General features: G+C 36.8%; 1 long non-coding RNA gene across 1 annotated transcript; it reads left to right on the forward strand.

Annotated features, from left to right (window-relative positions):
* The first annotated feature begins 568 nt into the window (after window positions 1–568).
* LOC108492223 lies at window positions 569–4,128 on the forward strand. The gene is made up of 3 exons (XR_001873043.1): window positions 569–668; window positions 3,660–3,815; window positions 3,902–4,128. It is a non-coding gene; the product is annotated as an uncharacterized LOC108492223 (long non-coding RNA).
* The last annotated feature ends 7,425 nt before the right edge of the window (window positions 4,129–11,553 follow it).

The raw sequence follows: 11,553 nt of genomic DNA on the forward strand, positions 1-11,553 counted from the left end.
AGTTATATATTTCAGGTTCATGTGGAATTCAATGAATGCTCTGATCAAATATGAAAAATTGTAGCAAGTTTCCAATATTATGCACAGGCTTCCTCTCCCTCCCCGCTTTTGTGACTGTCTTAGAGAAACAAGGCACATTCTTCTCAGAGATGGTAAAGGATAAACTGAAATGATTAACATTAAAACATACTTAATATTGTGATATGTTTTAGAACTGGAAACAAAGGTAGGATATGTCTTATCTGTCCGTCTTGACTCCCTGTGCATCTGTCTGTCCTGCTAGAGCAAGTCAATAAAAATGATTAGAGCTGGCATCTCACAAAGGTACACCCTTAAACCATGAAGCAATAATACTGTGAAGGAAATTTTTTTCTGACCTTTTCAAATTACATCCAACTGTCTAGGGAATTTCTCAGTGACTAGAGGTAATAAAGTTCAATCCGTTTTGCTGGTTGGCTTCAAATTCAGCTCCTCAGAAGCCCTAACTTATCTTTTCTTTTTATCTTGGCCTTGGCACCTATTCAGTACAGTAATCCATGCATCTAATCTTTTTTTTCTCTCCTCTCTCAGGTTTAGCTGGTGGATCATATTGTGAAATCTGCAGCCATGAAAGGCCCTCCATTTACTGCACCCTTCAAAACGAAATGTTAGCATGGGAGGGTAAGCTGGTATGTTGCCTTTGAGAGACTCTTGTTGAATTTAATTAGCTTTTAGATTTCATCTCCATCTCGCATCTCAGCTTTCACTATTGTGTGTGATTTAGGCTTCAGTGACTTTCATTATTTGAAACTTTTCCCAACTTGACTGCCACTTTAGGATACCGAGGGGGAAAGTAAAGTTTAAACTTCATTGTCTTAAATTGATTTCTACTTAGTTTTTATGATGTGAGCTCAGAAACAATAGAGACACAGCCTCCCAGTAAGTTAGTGAATCATTCAAGTGATAAACAGGCATTTCTATATGTCTTGTTTCTCATTGTACTACATAAGTACCAGGTAAAGAACACTTTTAGCAAAATATTTCTCAGAATATTTTGAAAGTCATAAAAACTGGGCTTTGCTACTGACACTTCCCTGAAATATGAAGTCCGTGTTTAGTTATATCTGATGTGCTATTGAATGACCTGTGGAATATTCAAAGTGCATGCATATCTAAAAGCACCTGTAAAACGCTTGCTTTTAATCATGGAAGAAATACACTGGAAGGCATATGCAGCCAACCTACATATAGTTACAAGGGAAAGGAGTAGCTGCAAAATGGTTGGTGAAGATGTGAAGCTGATTTTTTTTTTCTGAATTAATTTTTGTTTTGATTCTCCCTTCCGAAGCGTAAGGAAACATGGTCAGATAGATAAAGTACAAAACTGGGAGATTATAGATCTTGCCCTGTATGTAAATGGGCCTCTACTAGGACTGTAATGTTTGTCAAGTCACTCAATAATTTTGCACCTGTGAAAAGCTGTCAGTGAGTGCTCAGCAGAGGATGAGCACAGGGTGGAATCTGGCTATTACATTGTCTTTAATTGATTCAGCTAAAATGAAAAAAGTTCATTTTTAATTAAAAGGTATTGTGCACCATTGATACTAGTGATGTTGATAGCGGGATACTCAGTAATCTGAAGGCCTGTTGTGTGCCTGGAAGAATGGCCTTCTCAACAAAATTATTAAGGATATCTTTGAAATTAATCTAGGAAAAACAGTAAGGCTTCCTGCATTCACAGTTATTTCTTTAGTGTCCTTACTATCATATCATGAAAAGAAATATTGCTAAATGGACAGATTCAGATAAATTTTTAATCAAGCAGTAATAAGCATTTCAAAATTCCTTTATTATTTTAGTACAAAAGGTAACATACCTAAATTGGCAGTATGTGAGATCTTTGTTTCAGAGATAATATGAAAGGCCATACTTGAGTGTACACGAACACTGAGCGTGGTACTAAAATATGTTCATGTGGATGCGTTCGTTTACTCTCCTGTCCTGAATGCTCCACAGATATATGTAGAGTTATTTCTTTGTAGAACCAACTGTTCTTCAGTCTACATGGATTAGGCTTCTCCTGATTCTCCAGGATTAAGATTGGTCTCTAGATATGGAGACAAGCAACCCAAAAGTGTTCATGGTTTGCCAAGGGTATTGGAGGACTGAGAAATGCTTCGTGGAAGTAGCAAGTTTTAGCATCTCAAAGCAATGACACTGTTGTTGGCTGTATGTATATATCTTCTTACAGTAGGTGCTTGAAAAATGTACAATAAATATCCCCTATAATATTTCAGGCAGAAATACATAGGAGTGGGGTTATTTTGAATGCAAGTAGGATATTAGGATGATGGCAGTGTGAGGGTTTTTTTTCCACTGAGCAAGTTCTTATTTCCAGGATTCTTTCATAAGCTGGGCAGAAGCAGTTCTGCTGGCAGGTCTTTCTACCATACTGATGGTAGAAATAAGTACTGAAAATGAATTTTAAGGACAAAAGAGTTTTCTTATTTATTTATTTATTCATTTACTGGATTCCATTCAGCCCAGTATATGTTACATAAAAGGAACTATGTAGCGATATCTAAATGCTTGCCTTCCATTTAGTGGAGTGTTTGTGTACCAGTAGTTATGAGCTGTGGACAACAGCTGAACTAATTGTGTTGTTGTCCACTTGGAAAGCAGTCGAGTATGTTTTACATTGTCAGAGCCAAGCATTATGGATCACTGAAGGCTCTGACATCTCAGAAGTATATTCTAGTTTTAGGTAATACTTAGAATATCACATTCTTCTTTGCAAATTAATCCGTTCTTTAAAGTAGCTAATTGAAAAAAAAAAAAAAAGAGAACACAAGTATTTTTCAAATCAAACATACTACATTATGTCTTATGGTGGGAAACAACAGAAGTCCTGATTTTTTTCTTTGATATCTTTATAACTTTGCCTTCTCTTCCGTCATTCCTGGTTTTCATAAACTGGGAGTCCAATAATAGGAAAACAAAATGGGTGCCAGATATAGGTATATGAAAAATGGTGTTTCAGCTCTGCTCTTTTTCCTCAGTTCTTTGAAAATATCTAGTTTAACAAATCTTTATGAGAAGAAAATTCTGTAGATTGAGTCAAAGTAACTCCCACCCATGCATCAGTGGGGTTAAAATGGTAGATTGCATTGTACATATCAAAGGGATTATGTGAATGTTATTGATACACCATTGTTCTGTGTTATTTATATTTTCATCATTAGTCTATAAAGTCTTAATAATTAGCTCTCTAATTTCCCGGAAATCATGCTAATTTTTTGAACTGGTTGAAGAAAAAAAAAAAAGCTGACCATTCTGGCATTGTAAGTTAATAGTATAGAACAAAGTGTAGTCATAATTAGTTGAGAAAAGGACTTTCCTTGTTCATTCCAGTTCATAATAAAAAGTCCCTCACCAAAGTGACTTAGAAAATAATGCATTCAGACTGAGCAGAATTACCGCCTAGCAGATTCTATTTATCTGTAGCTTAAAAAGCAGCTGCGTTTTTGTAAAAAGTAATGAATGTGGCAGTCCTACTTAAAGGTAGAAGAAAAAGAACACCCCTTGTTTTGTAATAAGGGGATTTTCAATTTAAAAGAGAGAGTGAGCCTGTTGTGTGAAGCATGGTTATTACATTCACTGTATTCTATCTCACCCACCAGGAGGCTAATAACGAAGGAGTCAGTGAAGGAGACCGATGCCACAAGGGTTATCTCACAGCCCCAGATGCTGGATAAGTTGAAGCAGAATCGCTTTTGGATGACATTCAGGAAGGCCTTGAATGATTATCTTGCGAAAAAAAGACTATTCTTTCCAAGGTAAACAGTCCATTTTGTCTGTATGGTGTTGGTGTAAAATATGTTTATATAAATACCTCTAAAGTTCATTTTTTATCATTTTTCAGGGTTTTTTTTCCTCTCGATGCAGCAATGATCTTTCAGGAATCCTTTTTGAGACAAAGGATCACTCCACATACAACCATACCTAAGGAAATGCTTTGAAGGAATTGAGCAGCTTGCTTTTAATCACAAGAGAGAAAGTACCCACATGGAGTCAACAGAAAATGAAAAGTAGAGCTCGTGCTGCGAATAATTCCAGCAAGTGCCAAGGGGCTAGTTGAGAAATAACTTCATGAGGTGAATATCTTTAGCTCTTACTTAGGGTTTAGTTACTGTATGATAATTTTCTCTTTTAGGAGAAATGAATATCATAAACGTATTTCCTAACTAAATAGCTCTCTGAATATTTGTCAAGATGTTGACAGATTTCAGTCTTATTGTTGTTATTTATTGCAATGAATTTAGCACCTGCAGACCTACAGAAATCAATTCTAATAAAAAGCTCTCTGAGTCAGGCTGTCAGTAGAAGTCAGTCTGTGTCTGAAACCATATGTGTCAATATATGTTTGAGTCTACCTGTATGTGTTTTCGTGCTTTCATGATTTAATGTCTGTAGTTCAGGAGGATAACATGTAAAAATAACCAGACAAATGTAAGATTTTGAATGCTGCCCCCACCCTTCAGAAAGTGTGTCCCATTGTGTTGGAGGGGTTTAATATCCAATCATTACAACAAAAGGAAAAAGAAATTATGTCACTGATAACATCCTAACCTTTCCCCTTTGGGCCTCTCATCCAAATTCATTGGTTTCAGTACGAAATTAGTTTGGTGACCTTTTTGTTTGATTTATTTAACCTTCTTCTCCCAGTGGATGGGAATGGGACCTTCCCTTCTTTTTTGTTTCTGGGCATTTTTCTTCCATGCGCTTACCTTTCTCCTGGGGTAGGATCACCCCTAGGAATGCCACTTCTCCTTTGTTCACTGTTGTGGGTACTGATCTTGTCCTTGGTGGCTTGTTCCTGGGTACCCCCTAGGCAAGGACAGTGGCAGGGAGCATCACCCAGCTCCAGTGGGAAAGAGAAGGGGAGGCTGCGGGCCTGCTACTTTTATATCTGGATAATTTGGCAGAGGCTGTGGGGGAATCTCTGGGCAGTGAAACCCAGAGCAGTGGCAGGTCAAAGGCATTTGCCCCTCTTATGTATTGTGTTTCTGCTGGACTGCTTAAGTCTGCTTGTGAATCCTGTTTCCCACCTAATGGAGCTGCATGGAAACAATGTACCAGTCTTGGACTGAGCCCCTTTTAGAAGTGTGACTGCACACAGTTTAAAATGGTCCATCTGCAGCATCATTCAGGGTAGGGAAGAAAGAAGAAGAGGGCAGAATTAGGCAAGCCCAAACACTTCCCGTCCTGTTCTCCATGTCAAGTCACTAAGTTGGTTTTTGGAATAGTTTCCAGTATGAAGTTATCTCCGTATAAAAAAAAAAAAAAAAGGAGTGACGGTGTGCAAGCATCAGTCTTGAGGAGCACAGGAAAAGCCCAGATTCTTAAGCCTGCAATATACTTTTTAGTTTTCACCTTCTTCCACAAATGAAACAGGGCTGGGGGAGGCGAGCAGCTGTGTTTATTTTAATACATCTATTTTAACCCGCACCTAAAAACAAATTGGAAGGTTTGGGAGTGCATTAATCTGGATCCTATTAGTGTCTCTTTCTCCCTCAAAAGTGCAACCTGAGATTAATTAATGTAAACCAGAGTTTCATATGCAGTCTTTAAGTCATTTGCATGTTTTATACATGATAATTGAATTTATTTATGCACTTCCTTTCATTTAATGATTTCTCACTCTTTTCTATGCTATCAACATTATATTATACAAGACATAGGATTTGGTAGGCAAGAAAGGATACAGTATATAAATCAAATCTGAGTTAATTTTTAGTTCTAGTGTGAACACTAGATCAGAATTAATATTGGTCCCATGTCAATGGGGTTATATGGCTGGGAAAATGTTAAATATTTTTGGTAAAGCATAGACTCTTAGCTTAATGAAACATTTCTGATGCAGCCTAGTTTGCTTGCAAGTGTACAAGCAAAATTATTTTTGAATGGCAGTTAAATTATTGTATTGACTTTTCAATGACCCTAGAGACTTGTGTTTCTACTTGGCCAATTAGTAGTAATAAGAAGATGAATAGTAATTACATTAATAAATAACTGTGTTCAGACCAGGACCTTGGTATTGTGCTCTGGCTTAGAAAATAAGGGTATATTATAATTTGTCTCATTTGGTCTTTCATCTGGAGAAATATGGACTTTGGAGTTATAGTAAATTTATCCTAGCCAAGAAGGTAAAAGTCCTAGGGATGAATGGGTCATATGAGATAGCAGCTCTGTGGTAGTGGCTGTTTCAGTGCCATAAGCATGGAATCTTGCTTTGTTTCTGCAGTTAAGCTCAGATGTCTTAAAGATGTCTTAGTGATGGAGTCTGATTTTTTTATAATGCATATCAGGAAGCTACTATGGAAAATAGTTTTAAAAAGATGCTGGTAGTGGTGCTTTCACAGCATTTATCATTGCCAGTTTCTTTCGTGTCTCTTGTCTTTCCTTATGTCTTGAAAGATGTATGTGGAAGTGATATTTTTCTGTGGTGTCCTGTCTTTTATCAGTGAATTAAATGGTTGTGTCTTGTGATCGTTCCTTGATTCTCGTAGGTAGGAATGTGTTTAAAGGCTAAAGTTCTTTTAATTTGTAGTGTAACCATTTCGGTGTCTTTCTTGTCATTGAAATGTAGTTTAAAATGCTCAGTAATGTAGCATGAAATCATTGGTTAGTTTTGGAATGGTGGTGAAATCATGTGAAGAAAATAAGTATTGCATCTGATCAAGATAAATTCACTCTAGTGTTTTATGGCTTTTTATTCCTATGTGATAGTAATAAAGTCTCATGTAGGGATGGAAGCCATGAAATACATTGTGAAAAATCATCAACTCAGATGGGGCCATCAGGATAGCATGCTGTAGTTGTAGAGTTATTGAGAATGATTGGAAGACGATTTAGTATGTCACCACTTTGACCACGTTTTTGCATTTTGTTTCTTCATCCTTCACCCACGTAGTTTGATGAGAGGAAATCAGTTTGTAACAAGCCAATCCAATTTTACATCAATGTTCAGTGTTTAAATTGTTCATACATCTTTCATTTTCTGCCAAAGATAACACTGTATATGAAACCCTAAGCTAAGAATTTAATATAGCTAATAAACACATGCCAAAATGAATACGAAGAAGAGTTGATGAATTTCTAAATGCTTGGAAACTAAGCAAGTTCTACCCTGTTAGCAGCTGGTCCAGCTTCTTTATTTTCGTGTTTGAGAGCAAATCTGAGGGATGATTCAGGGATTTAATCCCTGTACTCTTTTACATGGGCTCCTGTACTTTTCTCCATTTCTCTGCTTGCGTGTCCTTCTGAAAATGCATGTTCTTTTGCCTCTCTGGAGCTGAGATAAAGGCTGACAATGTTGGGGTCAGAAAACAATTTCTGACAATTTCTTTACAGTGCTACTGCCTTACTGCTTTGTTTTCTTTTCTTTTGAATTTCCTTTGTGAATATTTTGGAGAATGTTATTTATTCTGATGCAACTATTTACAGTTTTCCTGTTGTATTATTTCTCTGAAGCCTATGTTAATAAAACATTATGGATTTTTTGCTACTTTGGCTCCTTTATTATTCCTCTCAGGTGTGAATTTTTCTCTCTGCTAAAAGATATTTTCTCATTAATGTAACTAAGGACATCTTCTGGTCAAAAGCCCCAGAGATAAGTAGGCAGGATATGTATATCCCATTTTATTATAGATTTAAATTTCTTCTTTAGATCAAATAACACACAGAGAATTTAACCATGATTAAATTCACAGATGTTGTGTGGCAATTATTTCAGTCTTACTTGGGCTGAAAAAGATGGTAGACGTATGTTTGCTGCAATGTTGCCATGTGAAAAAGCTTATAAAAACGTAGAAAACGTTACCTTCAGACTCCTATTAAAAGTATTTTCCTTCTTACATATTAGAAAAATTGTTTTCAAGAGTGTCCAGGGTGTACAGCCAAGAGAATAAACTGGGCTTATTTTTCAACTTTTTATTTGGCTAAGATAGTTTTTATTGTCATGTTTTCAAATCTGCTTTGGTGATTAGTTTACAGAGACCTGAAATAAGTCCTTTAAATAGATTTACATGAGCTCCTGTACTCTTTTACACGGGCTCCTGTACTTCTCCCCATTTCTCCCAGTTGTTGATTTTGTTGATAAATTATATACAATTCATCTTTACTGCAGGCTATACTTTTAAAAGTAGTCTACAGTCCCACCTGTAGAACATATTTTCCGTACTGTATTTTGTCTCCAAATTACTTCAAGAGTGAAATGTTCTCAAAGTTGAAGTACTTCTTTTAAATGCCAAGCCAAATGGTTGAATGTGGAATCTTAAAGGAAAGTGGAGCTCTTTTCCTGTATGTTTGGAAGGGCCCTACTGACCAAAAATTAAGTCCTCAGTTTAAGCAGTACCAACCTATTAATCTAGATTGCTTCCTTTGCAATGCTGTTATATTCAGTAAATTTACATAGATGTAACTGGAACTTACTAAATAATGTATTATTTTTTAACAGTTGAGGAGAATCCAGCTCATTGTCCTATAGTAGTTCTGTTGCTGCAGTGGTCAAAGGAGTACTGTGTGTATTAGTAGAATCCACTATGAAAATTCAATGTAAATATTTTCTGATTATATAGTGCTGTTTTAAAACCCTCAGGTAACCTGGTATAAATAGGCTGGGGCACTTTGCTTTGCTAGAACAGCATAAACTTCACTGTGCAAATGATTGCTTACACTTTAGCTAAAGATTTAGGAAGGGGACTCAGAATTTAATTTCAAAAAGCACGTTTTTTCACTGGTGCCACTGTCATACCTGCATTTTTTGTGGGGAGCATCTAGTATTACAAACTGGTGTGACACATTCACTCCAAGAATTATATACTTGCATTCTATGATATGAAGGTGATTTGGCCAGTAAAGAAAAATTATTCCCACCTCCCAGTAAATTATATGGAGTCCATGCCTGACATGGGCTTACTGTGACTATGTTTCTATGGTGAGGTGCTAAAAATATTAGATTTGACTCTGTGTCATGCAAATACAGCTTCACGTCCTTGTGTCCACTGAGAGTAAACCTTTTCCTTGGAGTGAGAGCAGAACCAGTTCGTGTCTGCCATAACAAGGCCTGTCAGCATACCAGTAGGAGCTTTTGGCTTGCCAACTTTATTTATCCCATTTACCTAGTGAAATACAGGATGAGAGTGTGTGTTTCTTTTTTTAGTGGAGCAGATAGTGTTGCTGTGTTTGTTTTTTTTTTTTTCTCGTAGTAATTCGTCCATAGATGTTGCAGATACTTCCCTCAGTCTATTCTTTCCTGAAAAAAATGTTATTATTTCTATCCTAATTATTTTCTTTTCCCTCTACCTCCAGGATGGGGCTGATCTGTTTATTCCTTTTTTTTTTCATCTGAGCAAGAAAAATGCTCTCATAAATCCTGCAACATGACTTCAGATATACCTTTTTGAATTATGAGTTGTAAGAACTTGACAATCAAGTTTTAAGTGACACCTTGCCATGATGGCAAAAAGAGTATTTTTCTTGTCAGTGTCAAATTGAGTAAGAAGTGTTTGTTTAAAATGTAGTGTATGTTTAAAATGTAGTCACTTGTCAGAAAAGAAGCAAGATCTTGTCACAGAGATGAAATGTTAAAGTTACCACTTTTTTTAATATATTGTAAATGTTCATGTTGCACGTGTTCTTAATTTATTAACGGCCTTAGTAAAGAGCAAGACAATATTCTACTTATACCTTCAAAATACTGTCTGAAGTAGTGTACATACCAGCTTTCAGCGTCTTGGCAACCTGAGATTCAAGCAGGATTTCCTAAGTCTTTCTAGGACAATGCAAACAGCTTGAGTGTCACCTGCAAAAGGGGCAAGTCTCTGAAAGCAACTGTGATGTGTTTTCCATGGCCTGGAATATAAAAACAAGGGCAGTTACCGTTTTCTACTGGAGCTAGTGCTTTAAAGCAGTCGTCAAGGGTAGCATCATGGAGAATAAATTACAGCAATTTGGTCTGGTTGTAAGAAAGGCTTTGTTAATTGTTAGGAGAGCTGTGCCACTGGAGGGAGAAGAGAGGATTGGAATTGCTGTATTAATATAAAATCAGAAGGGCTATTTCTGGAGGCTGCCACTTACCTATTCTCCTAGCACTATCATTGTCTTGCTGATGCCAGCATCAGTTCACTGTTCATCCACAACCCCATGTTGGGCTTTGCAAAAATTGGATATGACATTATGAGACGAAAAGTTGAGGTGCTATTTCATTTTGTGGGGTCAGGAGGTGGAAAGATTTAAAGAGAGAGAGAGAGAAAATAAGTTTTTCTGATCAAAATTTTCTGTGTTATTTGAATTCCTAGGATTAGCTTGAAAAGTGCCTTGTCAACCTGCTGCTTTACTACCCTTTACATTATTGTCTTTTCTAATTGTCTTAGTTTTTCTTAATTTCTTAAAAAATATTATACACGATTTGTTACTTTCATTCCTCTTTCATACAAGCTTTTTAATTACAAACTATGACCCAGAACTTGGCTATCTGGCAAACATTATATGAGTGTTTATGGTTTTCTACTCTTCAACAGTTATTGCTAAAATAAAACTAGCATTTTCTTTCCGAGGAAAAAAGACACATAGGACCAGAATTGTGCCCATTTTTTTCCAGCTCAATCTGATTTACTTAAGGATATTATGTATCCTTACAAATTTGCCTCTCATTATGTCATTACTCATATTTCTGAGTAGAACTCAGAGTCCTTGTTCCTAATTATCTGCTTGGGCAACTGAATGTTTTGAGAGGGTTATTTTTTTTGACTTTGAAATCAAACATTTTGGCTGGACATAAGTTTTCAATAGATTTGGTGAACCGGAAATGTCATTTTGAATGAATTAACTTGGTTACTTTTAGAACCTCAGCAAGTAGGGAAATTCCAAGAATCATTATAGAAAAAATAAACTAGCTCATAAACCTATTTGGGACAAATAGGCCTTTATTGTTATATCACTTATGCTTCCTTGTGCTTAAGTTAATTATTCCTACCCCCCACAAGAAAACACAACATGGAGGGTGTCTCCTTGGTACTTCAGCCCTGGAAGCACTCGTGCATCTGAAGAACATTGGAAAGGGGAGGTGGGAGGAGATGCCCTGACCTGATAAAATTTGGAGACTAACAATGCTCAGAGGTGATACAAATTTGGTGCTTAATCTTTGGCCAAAGTTCTTGCAGAATTTTCTGTGAGTGCGAGTCTGGTCATGCTGAGGAGCTCTTCACTTATGGCCCATTTCAATACATTTCTGTAGGATATTTTTACTGTCTTCATTGTAGTCTTTCTCCATAGGCAATAAGACCAGACCAGGAAACAAGATGTAGGGAGACAGAGAGAGGTAGATAGGCAGTGGAGATGGGGAGCCAAAGAAAGGATCAGTGGGTTAGTGAAAGCTGCTTGGCTCTGGATTCATTCCAGCCCTCTTCTGCAGAGAAGCTTTTGTGAAACTCACTGTGGCCTCTGAAAGGAAGGTCCCTATTCATCCAGCCACTGAAGGAGATCATGCTAATAGGCTCCAGGATCACAAAG

This window comes from Lepidothrix coronata, unplaced genomic scaffold, assembly GCF_001604755.1.
Source record: "Lepidothrix coronata isolate B3197 unplaced genomic scaffold, Lepidothrix_coronata-1.0 Scaffold9, whole genome shotgun sequence".
NCBI classification, from domain to species: domain Eukaryota; kingdom Metazoa; phylum Chordata; class Aves; order Passeriformes; family Pipridae; genus Lepidothrix; species Lepidothrix coronata.